The sequence below is a fragment of the Barbus barbus genome, assembly GCF_936440315.1.
Source record: "Barbus barbus genome assembly, chromosome: 31".
Lineage (NCBI taxonomy): Eukaryota > Metazoa > Chordata > Actinopteri > Cypriniformes > Cyprinidae > Barbus > Barbus barbus.
In genome coordinates, this window is record NC_136759.1 from 23,997,493 (window position 1) to 24,018,269 (window position 20,777).

The 20,777-nt window shown below is 37.0% G+C and overlaps 1 protein-coding gene across 5 annotated transcripts in view; it reads right to left on the reverse strand.

The window, feature by feature from the left end:
* LOC306851448 (phosphatidylinositol 4,5-bisphosphate 3-kinase catalytic subunit beta isoform-like) overlaps window positions 1-20,320 on the reverse strand; it is a 52,889-nt gene extending 32,569 nt beyond the window's left edge. The window contains exons 1-2 of one of the 5 annotated variants that reach the window (XM_079387684.1): window positions 20,001-20,320; window positions 6,228-6,291 (exon numbers count right to left, since the gene is read on the reverse strand). The gene's annotated coding sequence lies outside the window, so the exon portion shown is untranslated. Of the gene's footprint in view, window positions 1-6,227; window positions 6,292-8,756; window positions 8,906-9,697; window positions 9,802-20,000 lie in introns of those variants that run through there. The other 4 variants (XM_079387687.1, XM_079387685.1, XM_079387688.1 and 1 more) reach the window with 4 other exon arrangements.
* Between the last annotated feature and the right edge of the window lie 457 nt (window positions 20,321-20,777).

Genomic DNA, 20,777 nt, shown 5'->3' on the forward strand with positions numbered 1-20,777 from the left:
TGTCAATCTTTGAGGACAGAGGTGGGGGATGTGGTTTGACAGAACACTTCCACACACAGGCGAGAAATGACAAGTTAGACAGAGACATACCCACATTAGGGGACAGAGGATGTGGGTTTTCATTTTGTGAACACACATTGTCTCAAACACAAGCAAACTATTGTTTATTTAGATATACACAAACAGGATAGAGTTAATTGCGGTGTCAATGCAGCTGTAAGTGCACTTTGTCTGCTTTTAGACAGGCCACAGTGCACCACATCCATTATAACTCATATCAAGAGGTTCAAATAACTATGCCGTGAAGTGCTTCAGGAAGCCCAACCTCTTCGTCCACCACAGCTCAAAAGCACTGACGTTCTCAGACCTCTGACCTCTCCCTGCTAACGGCACCATTTGTTAAGAGCTACTGTGTGCTGAGGTTTTACCCTCTATGTTGGTCCTTAAGAGAGCACTTTGTGAACTAGTGCCCTGATCGACTGTGATCAAGTCATCAGAAAGCTTTCCACCATTCTTAAAAAGACGTGAAGTGATCAAGCAGGAGAAGGTCAACTACAGAAGGACTAAACATTTAATGCGTTTTGCAGCTTTGCGTCAAAACACCTTTTTCTAGAGTGTGTTTTTTCCTCTCTCCATACTTCACATATTTTGGTGGGTCTTGAAGTACGCTATACCTGTTTAAGTGGGTCCTGGAATGGAAGTTTGGAAACCCCTGATATACGGTATCAATGAGGTATAAGTATAGCACTAATTAGAACTAATTAGAATGGAGGTGTGGGGTCCATTTAGTAATTATTACAGCCATAATGCATTCTATTGAAGGTCTCCACACAGAGTTCTGCATAAGAATTCTTCATGTGTGAAGGCGGACATAGTCTATCTACCTTTATATTTAATTTAAATAATTAAAAAAGGGCTTTAAAATTCTGGATATACCTACTATTGTAAGTGTGAAGATGCCCTACAATATAAAGACCTTAAATCACAACTGAACTGAATCCATCATATCTATATCTCTCTGTAGCACCACAGCCCACAAACAACACACCCAATATTAATGCATCACAGTCTATTAGATTAAAGGAAATTATGAATTTACAGAGATATTTATTCTACTGCACATACAGTAAGACACTGGATAAAACAAATGAAAACCCAAAAGGCAAATTAAATCTGGATCCAAACAATAAGCACAGCCTATATATTGCTTCTCTGTCAAAGACAGAACATTGAAAGGGCACAAAGTTCACAATCAGTGACCACCAACTGGCCACAGGAAGGCATAAAAAAAAAAAAAAGACATGGCTACTGAAAAGTGCAATCACTGCACACCAGGGCAGGTCCAGAAAGAGGTCCACTTCCTCCTTCACCACGAAAAATACTCCTTTTTAAGAGACTCAACTCTACAGAAGAATATAAGTATTTATCTCCGAGTCCCTTTCATTGAATAACAAAGAGATATGTAAAATTTTAAGGGGCCACTTCCTCCTTAAGGCTGGCGTAGCCTAGATGTGCACCTATACAAAAATGTCACAGCGGGTCAATTCTATCCATTTTGGTACCTTAAAGGTACATATTAGTACTTAAAGTGTACATATATGAACCTAATAGGCACAAAAGTGTACCTTTTGAAAAGTGACAGCTTTTGTACCTTTATTTCTGAGCGTGTATGTATTTGAGTTTTGTGTGTTTTTTCCCACTTAAATATATTTTAATTTTACACCCTGTTAATTAAAATAAAACAAAGCAAAGAACAAGTTTCTAATTATTTATTATACAACATAACATATACTTGTCCGCGACAAACAATGTTGGTCTGCCATGGTACAACTCCTTGTGGAGATTGAAAGAATGCGATCTTTTCCTGCTCTGTTGTCTTTACCCAGCGCTGGGTTGTATTTAGCCTTATGACCCAGCCACACGCAAATGCTAAATAAATACTGCAGCAGTGACTGAATTAACCCTCCACCCCACACAAATTCAAACAGCCCACAAATCTTAAAAACACTGGATGAATGTGCACATAAAGCTACAGTATAAACACAACAAAGACTGAGGGACCAAATGTGCAGCAAACACATTCAAAATGCCTTGACTCGTCAGAGACAAGTGCAGGACTAAATCCAGGCAGTTTCCGGAGAATGATGTCATTACTATGGTCACTGTTCTGCTGATTAAACTTATCTGGATGGAATGAAAAGCCCATAATCCTGTATCCTCTGGCTTCTTTACTAAAGAAATGTCACATGAATTGTTTATTTGTAGAGTCAACATTTGTAGGTGTGAAGTAATTTTGGAAAAACTCGGTGAGTGGCTTTTATGAATCTTTTCATCTGTTCTAATCTCATGCTTTTAAGCAATCAAAGCAACATGTAAAACAAACATAAAACTTTATTACAATACTTTTTAATCTTGAAAGTATTTTTTCAAGTCTTGTAGATCTAGATACTATCTAGATATTTATCATTTAAAATTCCTACTTTTTTGTTAAATGTTTTGCTTAATATATGCAGTGACATTTTTTCCTATCCAGCCCTCAACAATACAAGTATGCTACAAACAGTAGAGATACAGTTACTGTATCAATTGATTTGATACCACTTTGTAAATTTTGTGTTAATTTTAGTGAAAATGAAGTATGGTGAAGGCACCGCATACACAATGCTGCAATCTTGTGTCAGATACAATAAGGTAGAAAAGGATAGTTAAAGTGGGAGAAAGCCTGAAAAGAAAGACAGAGGTGGATGGGGGGGGGGGGGGGGGGGGGGTCATTAAGCTGTAAAGTTCTCAGCAAGAGATTGGATTTAGAGACCCCCACCCTGGCACTAATCTGATAGTTGTTTGACTCCTGTAGGGTTAAATATCACACTTAAAACCTAGGATTAGCCTAGTTAACCATTTTTATTTATTTATTTTTAATGATAGGCTGGGGGAAAAGCAAAAGAGAATGTTGAATCTCTAGAGCATTATCCAAGGAATTCAGAGTATAAAAAAATATGATACCAAATACCAACATTCTGTGCTTTGGCCACTAATAAAAGTGGTTTGTTTCTCACAGAAACAAAACATTTTCCAGCACTTTATGCATGAATCTGAGAAAAAATCCTGAGAAAAATAGAGTTTTCAGCCTGTCTAAAACACATGCTTTCAGATACCACCACCAAGCCATTAATGAATTAGTAACACCATTCAGCTAGAACTCTTGTAAAAGACTGTTATTTCACCATGTCAAGAGAAGGAAATCAAGCAAAAATATCAGTTATGTGACACTTCCTCTATTTCAGACGCAGTGTGATGGTAAAGCAATATAAAACCTCCCCATGTTGTCGTGTTGTGAAAATGAATTGCTTCTCTGAGAGAGAGAATACACTTGTAATAGTTTCTTTACCAGAGAGGAACAAAAGTACCTCTGTACTAAAAAAGCTTGGTGGGTGCACGCCCCACCCACACACACACAGTGGTGGGTTCAACAGAGGTCACAGAAAGACTTCTTGTTGCACATTCACAAAAAAAATAAAATAAAAAAAAATACATGAACCATAGGCTCTTTCTCGCATTCTCATAGGCAAATGGGAAAACCACATGCAAATTTCCCTATCTGATTCTACGAAGCAAAAAGTGCTAAAAATACCACTTTGACAAGACATTATCTCTTTATTACTTTGTTCTATGCATCTCTTCTGTCATTCTACATATCCCTCCTTCTATCATTCAAAAAGAAAAAATGACCACAGTCCAAAAAACCCCCCAAAAAACGCACACATGCATATAAATATCTGCACACACTGTTGCCAAGGAGTCAAGACTGATTATAGCATAATCATATGAGCTATACACTATAAAACTAATCCCTACAAATAAAAAAAAAAGAAAGAAAAAAAAAAGCTAACAATAGTTTTATAAGCTTGAAGTTTTTAATATTTTATACAACATATCTCAAGCTAGACAGATGTTACACTGGTTACTATATATTGCCAGGGTGTTTAGTTTGCTATTAGGTATTGCTAGCATATTTCTATTTGCTTCAATTTGTTAAACCTAGACACCACATCCTATGTAAGTGCTAATACCTACATAAGACTAATTATAGCGTTTTACCTTAAGCAAAAGGGAGCTACAACATATTCAACACATACAATTTAACTTTTAACTGCTGTAAATATTCTATAAACATAATAATTTGACAGCTTTGGACAATAAACACTGCACAAGCAATTACTTGCTTAACCAATTTAGTCTAGGTAAAAGGTTACAGTTAATCTACTTCCGGAAACAAAGATCGAAACCTGTTTGGGTCAGACAATAAAGGTTTACAGGTTTCATAGAAAGAGAACGATATGCACCAAATGAGTCGCTGTAGAAACTGAATACTTCAATGGTTGCGGTGCGCTCAACACGAGAGACAACGCAAACGCAATGACATGTGAAATAAAACGTCCTCATGTTGGAAATAGCGGAGGATGGGCAAAGAACGGTAACAAAACTCTGAAACATGTACAGTCACACACACAAGTGTATTGTACAAACTGTACTTCATAACCATGTTTAGACAGCTCTAGAAGAATTCATATGTTCACGTTTTTTTTTTTATATTTAACTTACCGATCTCAGCTTAAGTTTTGCATCAGTGTGTATTCTATTCTATTCTATTCTATTCTATTCTATTCTATTCTATTCTATTCTATCAGTTTAAATAGTTTGTTTTGCTAATATATCATGTTAGGTCTATATTATAAACCTGATAAATAATTGACCTTGTTTTTGAGTCTTTGACTTTGAGTCTCTTGCTCATCAAGGCTGTATTCATTTCAAAAATACAGAAAAAAACAGTGATATAGTGAAATATTATTGTAATTTCTAATATGGGTTTCCTATTTTAATACCTATACTTTAAAATAGCATTTATTGCTGTGATCAAAGCTGAATTTTCAGCATCATTACTCCAGTCTTCAGTGTCACATGAATCCTTCAGAAATCATTCTAATATACTGATTTATTATCAGTGTTGAAAGTGTTGTGCTGCCTAATATTTTTTTTGGAACCCGTGTTTCTTTCTTTCTTTTTCTTTGATTCTTTGATTAATAAAACGTTTAAAAGAACAGCATTTATTCAAAATAGAAATATTTTCTAACAATATAAGTCTTTACTATCTATTTTATCCATTTAAGGCATCCTTGCTGAATAAAGTTTAACTTTCTTTAAAAAACCAGTATCTTTAAAAAAGAAATAAAAAACATTCTGACCCCAAACTTTTGAATAGTTTATATTGTAACAAAATCTCTATTTTAACTAAACACTTTTCTTTTTAACTTTTTTTTTTTTAAATATCACAGGTCCCAAAAAATACAGTATAATAAAAATCAGCATATTATAATGATTTCTAAAGGATCATGTGACTCTGAAAATACTGCTTTGCTTCACAGGAATTAATTAAATTTGAAAGTATATTAAAATAGAAAACATTTATTTGAAATTGCAATAGTATTTCACAATATTATTTTGTGAAATAATATTCAGTATTTTTTATCAAATAGATACAGCCTTGATGAGCATAAGAAACTTCTTTAAAAAAAACTTTGATCCAAACTTTTGAACTGCAGTGTATTGTACAGTAAAAATGTGTTCTCAGGTAACCTAAAATGTACATCATTTAGTTGCATCGAGGGTCAAATCAAATATAAATAGCACATTAAAGTTAAAGGTTACACACTTTTTTGTGTGCGTCTAGTATAAAGAATGCTTTTGCTCAGGTGCCCGAAATGTCCGCCCAATAGAGAAAAGTTTTGCTCAGCAAGAATTTTTTTTTGAAATTTTAAATTAGCCTGATGAAACTAAATATAATTTTTGGGCCACAATTTTCAAAGTTATGGCACAAAAACAAGTTGGTCATTAACCAAACCAAATCATATCCAAGATGAAGCAAGGTGGTGCAAGCATTATGCTGTAGAGAAACAAGATCCAAACACCTAACTATTTTGGCTCAACACCTGCAGACATTAAAAATCTGAGGATGAATCTCCTCCAAGGGAATAGCTAATTTGGAACTGGGAGGACTTGCACCTCATAATCTGCCCAACTCACACTAAGAACCACACAAGTCAGGAATGCCCAGTGTGCACAAGCACCAATGTGCCCTTCACCTTTTTTTCCAACTGGTTCAAATGCTTACAGTGGACTCTTTGTATTCTAGTCTGTCACTGCGTATACACACACACACACACACTCACCTGCTGTCTCTGCAGTCTCTTATTTCTCAGCCAGCTCCATGATGGGATGGAGAGGACGCTGCATCTAACAGAAAGACACAAAGAGGATTCAGATGACAATATCTGAGATGAGGGGAGTCAAAACTGAAGGACAGTGAGTGTCATATCAGCGAAGACGGCAACTCAGCGCTAATAGTTCATAGTACACTATCACCCCTGGTTGTTCTCGATAATTTGACTATTAATGTTTTCCATAAACAAAACAAAAAACAACAACAAACACATTTACCACTTTATTAGGTACATTTGTTCAACTGCTCATTAACACAAATATCTAATCAGTCATTTACAATGCATTTAGGCATCTGTTGAAGTGCAAATCAAGCATGGGAAGAGAAATTATGTAAGTGACTCTAAATGTGGCATGGTTGTTGGTGTCAGATGGTTTGAGCATTTCATAAACTGCTGATCTACTGGGATTTTCATGCATAACCATCTCTGGGGTTTATAGAGAATGGCCTGAAAAAAGAAAAAAAATCCAGTGAGTGGCAGTTCTGTGGGCGAAAAAGCTTTGTTGGTGCCATAGATCACAGGAGAATAGCCAGACTGGTACGAGCTGATAGAAAGGCAACAGTAACCACTCGTTAGAATCAAGGTATGCAGAAGAGCATCTCTGAATGCACAACACATCGAACCTTGAAGCAGATGAGCTACAGACGCAGAAGACCACACCTGGTTGCCTGGTCTGATGAGTCTTGACAAAGAAAACAATATGACTTTCTTACTTAGCAATTTTGTCTTGTTTTTTTAGTTTAAATATCTAAACATTATTAAATCAGGATGCATTTACTTGAGAAGCAAAATGCAGATATTATGTCTTGTTTTCTGAATTTTTTGTTAAAAATTGTGTTTGTTTTTGCTTAAAACAAGAAAACAAATATCTGCCAGTGGGGTTAAGAAAAATAATCTTAATTCAAAGGATTATTTTAATTGCCCCACTGGCAATCAATCACTTTTTTTTTTTTATCCATTTTTGCAATGCATTTCTGCTGTAACATTCGGATGATAATGTCCGAATCTGGTGAAAGCAATATGAAAGTTTTAGCAGTGGTAAAGATGTGCAGTGTTCATATAGGTTGTAATAAGTCTTACAGACTCCATTTGAAATGCTCAGTCATTGACATTTCACATGAATTATAACCCTTCATCATGAAAACACACCTTTTAATAGGAACATTCACTAAAGTTACTGGAAACCAGTACAGGGTGATGTGACAAATCAGTTATGCTGGGTAAAACTCACTTTAAGTGACGTGTGGCCAAGTATGCTGACCCATAATTGGAATTTGTGCTCTGCATTTAACCGATTCAAGTGCACACACACAGCAGTGAACACAAACACACACACCCGGAGCAGTGGGCAGCCATATTGCTGCGGCGCCCGGGGAGCAGTTGGGGGTTCTGTGCCTTGCTCAAGGGTCTCACCTCAGTCATGGTATTGAGGGTGGAAGAGAGCGCTGGAGATTCACTACCCCACCTACAATCTCTGCTGGACCTGAGTTTCGAACCTGCGAGCTTTGGGTTACAAGTCCGACTCTCTATCCATTAAGCCACGACTGTCTTTAAAGGAAATGTTTTACGTTTGCCTGAAAACACATGGCTATTCTCGGAATTCTGTGTTGCATTCAAAAACAGTGTTTTACGAAGGATTACATTAGTAGGTTTTTTAAGCATGTGCTCAAGCTTGCAATGCCATGATTTTTTATTATAAAACTATAGTATTCTTTGATGTACTTTAAGTGCTTCAAAGTACTATGATTCCTTGTTTATTGTCATTCTTTGAAATACCATGAAAATACAGTGATATTTTAATGCAGCAATCTTTTACAATCTCTTCATAGTATATAAAAACCACACAGTATAACTATATCTGACCCCCGCTGTACAATAGCAACAGCATAGTACTTTGAGAAGTGGATGTCAAATGCTGGCCCAGAAAGGCTTGGTCTGTTTTTAGTGGGGGAAAATGGTTAGTCTCTCTTGCTTTCTCTATGAAAAGAGTGTACACACAGAGTTTTTTTTTTTTTATCTACATAAAATGAGGACTATTGTTTTTACACACAGCTAGCAACAACCCAACCGTTACCCACATCCTGACCCAATTAGAAAACTTTCTGCATTTTTAAAATTTTATCTAACATTGTATATCTTATTTTTATACATATTTACAAATGAGGACTTCCTCTAAAGACGTTTTTGAGAGGTTTTGTCAGATTTAGCTCTCTTTATGGTACAAATTTGTCCCCAAAATCTGCTTAAGTAGGCACACACAACTAAGGGAACAATGCTAGCAGAACCAAACACACAAAGCAGTGACGTATATACACAAGCACTGCGAGATGCTTCGAGCACCACTGCTTACGTACACTCACAGACACACTCAGACAGGAGAGCATAAGCATTCTTCATTCGTACACACATGAACACACCAACCACTGTGTCCTTATCACAGAGCAAACAGAGAAAGGCACAGTTGGAGGTACAACTTACAGCCCTCCAACAGAGGTATTCCTCTCTTTTCCTCATCTGGCCTGATCTACCTCCCGCTCTCACACTGGAATGTTAGGAATCCAGATTCCACATAGAACTCCATCCCCCTTCCCACAACACTTCTCTCTCTCACACGCACATGCGCACACAGAGACAGAGACCGAGACACAGAGAGAGAGAGAGAGAGAGAGAGAGAGAGAGAAGAGAGAGAGACAAAACCCTAAACCTTGTCAACCAGAAAAATGAATAATTTACATGAAAAACTTCAGAAAGCATTTTGATCGGAGCATGATTGAACAGGAAATAATGTATAAATATTAATGTTTCAACACTGATTACACTGTGTCTGCACCGGATACAAGCCATGTGACGCAAAGCAACTAAAGACAAGAACCCTTTTTTTATTATGAAAAGAGACATACCTAACACTGATAACTTAGAAGTAGCTTATAGGTTGGATTTGTACCAAAGGTGGCATCATTCAGCTCAATTGACTTTGTTCATAATAATTATGATCAACAAGATTTCTATTTACATAATCAATTTACAGAAACTAATGATGATCTCAGAGTTGGCTGCTTATGTAATAATAATTGTAAAGTCTCTCTAAACACTGAGAAAAGAACCACAAAACAGTTGTAGTTTTCATGCAGTAAATTTGTGATTATGACGTAAAATGTGTTTTGACAGAACAGTTAACACTGGCAAAGGCTACATATACACATGCATGTATACATATATATATATACACATACATGCATACATTTATACACACACACACACATATATATACATATATATTATATTATATTGGATTAACTATTCCTTCAACCTCAAAATTTAGAGTCCATTGTGCAGCTGCCCTTTCAGTGCCGTGCCACGGTGGCAAAATTTCAATATACACACACGCACACTAAAAAAGACATTAATCAGTTACCTACCGAGGCCTGACTGAACAAAGGTCCCGTTTTAGCCGTGGGTGGAGCACACAAGTGTCTCTCACTCTCTTCCTCAACAACTGTACGTGCATGTCTGAATAAAGCTGTTATATGCGTCTACATGAGAAAGTTATGCAAGAACTGACAGACGGAAAGCAAAGCAGAATTTACATATTTTAAATTCACCACTCTCTCACTCACACACACGCACACACACACACGAGAAAATCAGAAAGACGAACGCAAAAGCAGCCATCACACTGCTTCAGATGACTGAAGTGCGGTTTCTCACTTTTCATCTAGGGCTCTCGAGAAATAGAAATATCTGTGTCTGTGCGATTATACGTCATGTTTTCTTCATCAGAGGTTTTTATTGGGTTTTGCATGATGACTTACATTTTACACTGGATCAAGTAGTGATTCAACACAGAACCAAATGTATTCAGGTCTTAATACATGCACAGTAATATGGCAAGCAGGAACGAACAGACAACCAGAAAAATTGCAAGGCAAAGCAGTTTGAGAAGAGGACTTTAAATAGCCAGGCAAGTATGTATGTGAGCTTATGTGAAATACTGGCACACTCTCTCTTTTTAATTTTTTTTACTTGATCAAGTTACACAGATTAGCCTTTCAAAAGGCACATTCAAAACAGGCACAATTAAAAACATTATAACATACATGCTTGTTATCACTTCCCAAAGGATTTCAGACTAAATACAAACATCTGTTCACATATTTAAAAAGATTCTCATTTATGAATCAATAATTTATTTGCTTTAACACACTTTCCCTTCATTATTTTCACTCCCTCCTTTCCCATTTCTCGATACTGAATTCTTTATCATGTCTCGACTTGTATGCGAGAACTGTAGAATTCCAAGTGCGGGCACGCTTAGAGTTCTGTTCACCATAGATCCTCTCAAGTACGCAGGTGTGCATACAGGTGTTTGAGTACGTATATGCATGGCAATCAGGCCTGCAGATAAGAATGCAAATCAGCTATTATGTAAGTGCATAAAACAGAAGAGACAACCGTGCAAATGTGAGGCCACATATGCAAGAAAGCGGGACTCAATTAAAACTGTCAATCATGCATCCCAACTGGGGTTCCACAGGAAATGAGTGCAGATGGCTTGTAATCACTGACTGTCCTGACACGAATTGATCAAATTATGGACACAAACATGTAAAACGAAAGCGGAACTATGATTCTTTTCTATTAACCACAAGTATCATTCGAGTAAAAACCTATTTAGATACTTCCCACAACTTATGCCCATTTGTTAAAATAAAGATACTCGTCACGCCTATATAAGGTTATATTTCATTCAACAAATGGATTCATAATAATGGGTGCAAAAAATATAAAAAAAAATTCAAACAATCACATCACTACGATCCATGTTAAGCTACCTGGTAGCTGCAAACATGTTTTGAATAAACCTACAAAGGCTTAGCCACATAAAGAGACATATGAAGGCACTAGACGAGACCTGAATGAGTTTGCAATTGTGTAGAACTCCCTCCTGAAACACCAGTGACACACACTTTTAACAAGGCTTTATGACCTTTGAGAACACTCTGATGCAACCCAACAAAACACTGTTTTCAAACCTATTGCATGTTGTCAAAGACATAACCTTTAGGGGAAGTGAACCTTGCCCATTTACGGCATAAGCCCACTTTTTTTATACAGTAATACAGCCCACATAATTATACAGTATGTAGACAAAAGAGAACTGATGTTTCACAAAACCTGTTACACTTTTTTCTTTAGCATTAATGTGCTATGAAGTAAAATAAAACACAATCTGAACAAAGTAATTAATTTTCTGTGATCCATGGATTTAGATTAGACAAGGTACACGACTTGCCATCTGCCTTTCCACAAGCATCAATGATTGCCAACTGATTTCTCTTGATTGGAGAATAAAAAATTCCTAAGCTTCTGTGACAATTTCTAAGAGTGACACAAGGTACACATCTTGCTTTTGGAAACATTGGACCCGAAGCCTGTATATGTTTTAAATGATGCCTCATTTGCATCATTCTTAAATGTTTTGTATTGTTTTATATTTATGTATATATTTGTACTGTGTTGTCTCTATGGACCTCTGTGTCTTGAATAAAAAGTTGATTGATTGATTGAATATGGCATATTTAGTCATATTTAATACTAATTTTATTGCAAAAGTCAACACAGATGTTAAGGGAAACATGAAAACAGAGGCATAGTTGGGTCACTTCAAATTATACATTAAAATGAATTCTACATATCAAAATTATTTGTAAAAACCGATAACTCCATTTTTATTTATTTTCAGAAATAACTTTTTTATTGTGATTTCCAAGTAATATCAATCAAACTGCAGTTGGGTTGTTTGGATTGAGTAATAATAACTTAAATACAGGTAATTTACTAAATTAAAGTTAATTGAAAGTATGTTTTTTTAACATTAAAAGTTTGCTTTGTAGCAAAAGCAGATAACTCCACATTTCATGTTTTAGAGTTAAAAAAAACATGTTTAATCTTTGTAATCTCTTTTGATGACTAAGCAGATGCCTGAACGTTGCTGTTGTTGGTGTTGTGATCATAGCCTGTATGGATGTGATTACATGCAATACACCGAGCTTTTCCCTCACCATTGTAACACGCTGCTTTTGCAAGGTATAGTGAAAAAGTTTCAGCTTTTATTTTCCTTTATGCTCTGAAGAAGATATCACAGGTTCATCAAATTCGTCTAATTATCCATCATCGATCACTTTTAGTCAGCTTTGACAAAACTCCTCTCAGCTAGCACGTCTTTTCAAAGTGAAAGCAGCCTCGTCACCTGACCTGAATACAGTGCACTGATTGGCTAAAATGGACTTATCGGCTTCTGTTCACAAACAACAACGGTGCTTGTTGGCTTCTGCAGCAAAGCCCGAGACACACTGCATGATTTTCGGCTGTCCCAGACAAAAGATTGACATTGTGAAACAATCGTGGTAAATCAGAAAGCGCCACGATTTTTTCACTATGCCAGTCTTTCATCTGCGAAAGCGGAAAATCATGCAGTGTCTCTCAGGCTTAAAACATGAAACTCGTGATGCTTTGAAAGTGGACAATACCGGCTTTTTTGACAAAACGTGTTTTGGACCGCGCTATATGTGGAGAATAATGCACGGAAATCAGCTCTTTTTTTTAAGTGGCATTTATAGGTTTTTGCAAATGAACGCTTCATAATACTAACTACTGGCAAGATTTTACAAAGGCTGCTTTACCTACAATAACTAACAGTATTACAAAAATCTATTAACAAAAAAATGCGCAGCCTAACTTGATTCAAAGACAGAAAGTTACTAAATTACAAAGATAATTTTTTTTCCCTTAAAATAGCATGTGCAATATGACCTCAAACTTGCATTAAAACAGTACTAAGGCCAATTTTGTTGACATTATTTACTGTATAAACATTTATTATTTTTAAAAGATTGTGACGTTAAAGATGTAATTCTTAATGCTAACTGGCTCTCCCATACATAATCTGCTCTTTAAACCATACAGTCAGCCCTGGGGGTGTGCATGTGTGCGTTTGTCCCCATTTCTAAGGAAAAAATTTTTCCTGCACCGCTAAAACAAACACACACACTGTGCTCTCACATGACTGAGAGAATCAGCCCATTCATGGCCCCTGTCACCACAGTGACCTCTCTTCTGACTGTGAGCGAGTGTGTGTGGGCATCCCAAAGTGTTTGTGTCCCCTGACTGATGACATCACAGTCTGCCACTGAAGTCTTTCTGAAGCTCGTCACATGTAGTTGGGTGAGGGCCAGGGAACTCAACTCACAAAAACACACACACACTAATATACTATCTGACTGAAGATGTTTCATGACTTAAGGCTCATGAGGCTCATAACACACACACACACACACACACAAATAAGTCTCAGTCATGGATTGTTTATGCTCATTTTAACTCTCAATTATGATCCGAACACTCTCTGAGAGCATCAAACACATAATATTCAATTACAGGTTTACAATCATATTGTAATTTCATTTGTTTGAAAATTACATGCTTATTCCACGACTTATTTAAAATTACAGTCCTATATTTCACTTATTCTAAAACCAAAAAGTAAAAAACCTTTGCAAAATTCACTTTTGTAATCAATGTCAGCCAAAATAGTCAATCCAGTTATTGCTATAAAAAAAAATTATAAAATGAATCTCTCATTCAAACAGCTTTCAGAATCAGAATGCCACATAGTTACATTCGAGAAGCCTGAGCTTCCATACCACCTCAGCAGTGCCACAAACTGATCAACTCCATGCCACGCCGCATTGAGGTAGTAATTAAAGCAAAAGGAGCCTCTACCAAGTATTGAGTACATATACAGTAAATGAACATACTTTCCAGAAGGCCAACAATTCGCTAAAAATGTTTTTTTTTTTTTATTGGTCTTATGAAGTATTCTAATTTGTTGAGATAGTGATTTGGTGGGTTTTTGTTAAATGTGAGCCTAAATCATCACAATTAACAGAACCAAAGACTTAAACTACTTCAGTCTGTGTGCACTGAATTTATTTAATACATGAGTTGCACAATTTGAGTTGAATTACTGAAATAAATGAACTTATCCACGACATTCTAATTTATTGAGATACACCTGTACTTCACAGAATTACTGAATTTCACAGGAAAGATGTTTATTTTTTATAAATAAAGAACTGTATTTCTTCAGTCAGTTATTAAAATATTACATTTGCACGGGCAGGTTTATTCATTTGTAGAAAATTGAAAAATGGAAAAGTGGAAAATGTGCTTAATGTTTCATTTCATCCAAGTGAAATTAACAAGCAGTTAGACTTAAATTTACATTCGTTTTAAACGCGGAGCCAGGAGCGAGTGGACACAGGTTGCGCGTCAGGCTTCGTCCATATTGCCAGATGCGCTCGTGAGAGACTTGCGAAGCAGAACCGGACGCGAGACCGTGAGTATAAAAGAGCATTACGAGACAGGCTGCGTGTGTGCGGCTCGGTACACAGTTGGCTAGAGCTGTGCTGATCGGGGAGAACGGAGGTGCGCTCACTCTGTTGGTTAGTAAGACTGTCACTCAAGGCTGGCAGTTGTGCATATGCTCTGGATCAGAGTAATATCTCGTCCACATCGCAGGCTTTGCGATTAGCAAATCGTGATTGCGATTCGATTAATCGCACAGCTCTACCAGGTAGTTCTCTCTTCAAAAAGTTAGCAGGCAGAGGGGGACATCACAGGGTTATCCATTGTGCCAGTGGAATGGCAATCTGCTTGCTGCACGAGGCAGCATCACTTGTTGCTTGCAGACGCGCCTGTATATTAATCGGCCTAATTTGCAGCACAATTGGCCGATGCAGATTAATTTAAAAAATGCCTCTAGTATGAGTACCCTGCTCATGATGAAATACACGTTATGCACAATGTGTTGTATTAAGTAAATCGTGTATTGTTTTACTTACTTGTTTTTGACATATCCGATCGAACTACAAACTATCCAGTGATGTCTGTGAGAAAGGGATATTCACTCGACGAGCTCGCGCATCTGCGCCGCCGTGCGCTCAATCCACTCAGCGTGCTTTACTTAGCCCATCAGCTCGCTCACATCAGCTATACAGGCGTCAATACTGAATGTTTAACATTAATTTCATTGCATGCATATACTTCGTAGACATCCTTAATCTCTAATAACACAATTCTGCTGTCTGTTGTTCTGTTGTCTGTATTTCTTTGTCTGAATATAGCACATGCTGTGTGGTATCAGCGTTTGGTATCGGGTAGGGATTTTAACCGATAATTAAGTCCTTTTCATGGCCGATACCGATAAATTCATATTTTTATATTATAATTTTCATATAATCTGCAGTTTGTGCACCCAGGAGAATACAAAATCTAAGATTCACTGATTAAACTGATATTTTAGTAGCTCTGGCCTGACTATAACAAACATCAGTCCTGACTCTTCAAATGTTTTTTATTTTTGTGTAAGGCACCACAATACTTTGTAACAGAAATGGTTTAACAGAATTATGACAGAACTATGGTTTATCTGCAATTAACAACTCATTAGCAACAAATTTATATTCAAATATTTCATGCATAAAGAAATGCTTCTATTCAACGTTTTTAGTGCACAAGGATGAGAAAGTTATATAGTCTTTAAGCAGTGTTGGGAGTAAGGCGTTACAAAAGTAATGCATTACAGTAACGTATTGCTTTTTGCTGTAACGCAGTAGTGTAAGGCATTACTAATCAATTTTCAGTAAAGTTAGCTATATTCTGTTGTATTTTGTTTTTGTTTGATGCCAAATTGCCGTTAATTTAAAAGTGAAAATAAAATATGCACGGTGCTTTTACAAGCTATTTAAGCAAAGGAAAGTGAGAAAACTCAAGCGAACTAAAAACAAACAACTGCTTGACGCCGAATTGCCACTAATTTAAAAGTGAAAATAAAACGCGCACAGATCTTACAAGCTATTTAAAACCGAAGGAAAGCGAGGAAAAGAGAGAAGACTCAAACGACGTCCACCGAGGTGATACCGGTAAGGTGTTGACACACGTCGATTAACCAGTGGGAAAATTTCCTCACTGTCACAACCCTACTTGATTATTTTTTTCCTCCTTTCGGAATCCTTGCTGAACACGCGCTGGAAATACCAATAGCGTTGTCCTCCTCTGCTACCGAGAAAAACTTCCAGACCGGCGAAGACATGTTCGCAAATGATGACGTAATGAGCACAACACATGCTGAGAGTCACTGCAGTTTAAAGCTGCAATTACTTTCACTCGGAAAGAAGATGAATCTCAGATAAATCAGACTGATTGATTGATTTACCAGCAAGCATACTTTATCGGATCTAGTTATCGGATTTAATTTATTTATCGGAGCAATAAAAATGACGTCATTTTCTCTCATATCGGGCGATAATTTATCGGTCCGATAAATATCGTGCATCCCTAGTATCGGGGCATTTTAACGAGTACAAGTACAGGAGCTCAGTATCGGACCCGATACCAGTATCGGTGCATCCCTAATGCTTAGTAATACCAAAGTCTCTTTAAGACAAGTCCTGTCACTCGACGGCCATCTTTGAAATGCCTCTCGGGCATCCAAGTGCAGCTCCTATCTATTTGAATGGGGAAACATCAAATTCTCCAAAACTGTTCACTAAACTTAGGATTTGAAATCACCAATGAAATCGGAGAACAACTGTGTCATAAATGTTGTTTCTTTTGCTCAAATAGCTTTATAAAAAGCTTATTTTTCAGGCTAGATCAGCCAGTGAGCATGCGCAGTCCTGAGCGTGCGTCTCAGAGCGCTGACTGTTTCTATAGTAACCGGGACTTCTAATGGCAGCTGCAGTGACTCGCTGACTTTACTGATTAGCGATTGGCTTTTTCATTCAGAAGGCGGGGCCTCCTGCGATTGAGCGGCCATATTGAGCGTTGCATTTTTCCCCATTCAAAACAATACGAGTGACATGTCTTGGGTATTCTATAGTCTTTGGTAATACTTAAAGGGGACCTAACACACCGTTTCACCCAATCTCATATTAATCTTGAGTAGCTATAGAGTAGTACTGCATCCTTCATATCTCCAAAAAGTCTTTAGTTTTATCATATTAATAAAAGAAAGATACAGCTTTACGATTCTCTCCGGAAAAAGCCAAGCACCTGGAGGCGTGCAGTGTGGGCGGAGCTAAAGAGTGATGAGCACTTGCGCTGATCGCCAACAAAACAGACATTTGATGCCATTCCCTAACAAATTAGAGTTTACTTGGGCCAATAAAAGAGGCTCAAGACAATATCGTATTCATTATTGACTCATATCAAAATGTATGTCAAATTTTGATCTGAATGTCGGCATTCAATGTACCCCGTTGACCGACCACAAAACTATCTTTACTGGCAGATTATCTAACAGGCCAATGCAGACCCTTTTGTGGAAACTTAACAGTTCACTGTTAGAATTACCAGATGTAAAGGATAAAATTAAAGAATTAATTGCTAACTATTGGAAAGCAGCCACAATTGAAAATTCATTTGGTACCAATTGGGAGCTTTTTAAGCTTGAGACAGGTGTTTATTTAAGAAAAGTTGGAACACTTTTAACCAAAAAAGAAGGGTTCTTGAAGACACCCTAATCATGAAATTATCTCAGTCTAATAATTTTGATCGCATGTCTCTAGAGGAAAAATCTGAAATTGCAGATTTGCAAATGAAATTGGATGAATTGTACTTATCAAAGGCTAGGGGTGCTTATATAAGATCCAGGAAAAAATGGCTCGAAGAGGGAGAACTCAATTACGCATTTTGTTTTTAAGCTAGAAAAGCATAATTTTACCCTCTCAACAATTGAACAACTTTGTGTTGATGGCAAAATTGTTAAAGATCCAAAGGAAATAGCAAACTACAGTGCCAATTTTTAGAAGAATCTTTATAGTTCAAGGTATTCAGAGCAGACAACGTCCTCATTTCTAGACTCGGTTAATTATGTTACGGTTATATCTGAAAGTGATAGATTTGTCTGTGATAGCATTGTTACTCCTGAGGAAGTACAAAGACAATTAAGTCCCCAGGGTGTGATTGACTTGCAGCTGAGCTGTACAAATTATTTGCTGATGAACTTACTCCCTTTTTAACTCAGGTTTTTAGAGAAAGTATTGAAAAGGAGGCTTTACCTCCTACATTGATGCAAGGTATCATAACTTTAATTCCTAAACCTAAGAAAGATCTTACCAATTTAGACAACTGGCGACCCATCACACTCCTTAATGACTATAAAATTTTCACCATAATATTTGCTAAATGACTTAAAGATTGTTTGGATGCTGTTATAGATGAGACTCAGTCTGGATTTATGAGGGGCCGACATATAATGAATAATATTAGATTAGTTTTAGACTTATTGGATTATAGTGATTTGCTGGAACATAATAGTTTTATTCTTTTCCTGGATTTTTATAAAGCTTTTGAATCAGTTGAACATAAATTTATATTTAAATCAGTGGAAAAATTTGATTTTGGTGAATATTTTTGTAAGGCAGTAAGAACTCTATATTACAACTGTAGTAGCACAATTAAATTAAAATATGGTACTTCTCCTAGATTTTACTTGTCACGTGGTATTAGGCAAGGGTGTCCATTATCCCCTTATTTATTTTTACTAGTTTCCCAGATATTCGCATATTATATTTCTAATAGTGGTCTTCATGGTATCTCTATTGCTGACAAACAGATACTCATCAGTCAGCTGGCTGATGATACAACTCTTTTGCAAGATGCTAATCAAGTTCCTTTAGCACTAAACTATATCCAGCAATTCTCCAAAGCATGAACTGATGTCCATCAAAGAATGTAATTTGTCAGAAATTTGTAATATTCAAATCAAAGATGAAGTATCTTATTTAGGTGTTATTATAACAAAAAATGAATTAGAAAGATGCTCCTTAAACTTTAATCCATTAATTGGATCGGCGCCGGGAGATGATGTCTGTGGCCATTGAATCATTAGATCCAGAAAATGCTTTTATGTGCAATATGCATCAGCAGGTTGGCTGTGGCCTGTGGGCGTGCCCTGAGGCGGAGTGTGCTCAGCCTTTATTACTCACGTCTGTATGGCGTTTGAGTCATAGTTTAGTCCAGTATTATGGCATCGCATCCGTCTACGACACACAGCTGATGTCGTGCCTCCCTGTCCTATAAACCCACGTTTTATGGACTGTCGTCCAACCTGCCCTACTTTTTAACAAATCGCCGTAATGGAGCGATACATTGCGATCTATTTTTTGATAAAAAAAAAGTGATTCTTAACTTTATTGCTTAAAATAACAACCTAAGAAATCAATATCAATCAAATGGATGCCAACATCGGACACAACTCCATAAAACTCTTTCATATCTACAACTGGCACTGGAAGTCAGGCACCTCGGTTTGATAGCCTACTCATAATGTTAAGAATGAATATAGGGCATTTCACAACTCCCAAAATCAACAGTTTATTCTACGCCTAGAATGAGACGTAAATAATAAGAAGTCAATAATAATCAATCGAATAGAAGCACGACAATACTTCTCAACTGATGTGTCATTGTCTGAAGCGTACCATCCCATGCATTCGACTTCAAATGATTTATAAACAAATAACATTGAGGATGGCAGCGCCTGAGATCAAAGGAGCCGTCGACTAAGATAGAAACAAAATGTAGCAAAAATCTACGCAACTCAAATCGATGCACACATTGGCGAACGAATAACATTAAACGATGCAAAACGCTCACCTTTAGAACAGATTAATCCAACAGGAATGGAATGTCCGACGCCAGGTCTGTAGAATCCACGGAAACTAAATGTTAAAGTTAACTGTCCGCGTCTCGGGTTGAACAGGTTTCAATCACAGTAAGAAGACAAAAGCTGAGCCTTCTCCCCCTTCAAATGTCCAATGCTGTGACACGGTGCAGGTGAACAGCTCTAGTCCGCTTCCTGCTTTTTTCAGCAGGCTGAGAGATTTTTTTCCCCCTGTTTGCTATGTGCACCCTCCCTTTCCACACGTAACCGCTATTTTGTCAACAGTCCACAAACACCCGAACTTCTGAGCCGTGATTTCACCCGGAAATGGACAGAATGTGATGCTATGGCAGTTTACGCAGTCGAGAATGTGTTAAATGTCGTGTAAATATCTCCACGCAGACTAGGCCCTGTGAACTGCGTGACTCTCACTCCTCTAACGCACTGGATACCTGTCCACTTCTTCCCTTAACAACACTCTTTCATTTGCTACGATCTGTTTTGGATGTTTGTTTTGCGGTATTATTTACTTATTTAATTTACATTTATTCATTTAGCTGACGCGTTTAACACATATAGTGTACTTTGTAAATAATAATAATGATGAGGGATTTATGGGGAAATGATCAAATTAAACCGAAGTTTCACTCGAATGATTTAACGAGCGAGTTTTCTTAATCAATGTTATATTCTTCCATATGTAGTTCCTGAAAAAAGGACCTGTTACGCTTGACATCTAGTGTGTTGTTCTTTGGGATTTGCTGACCTCT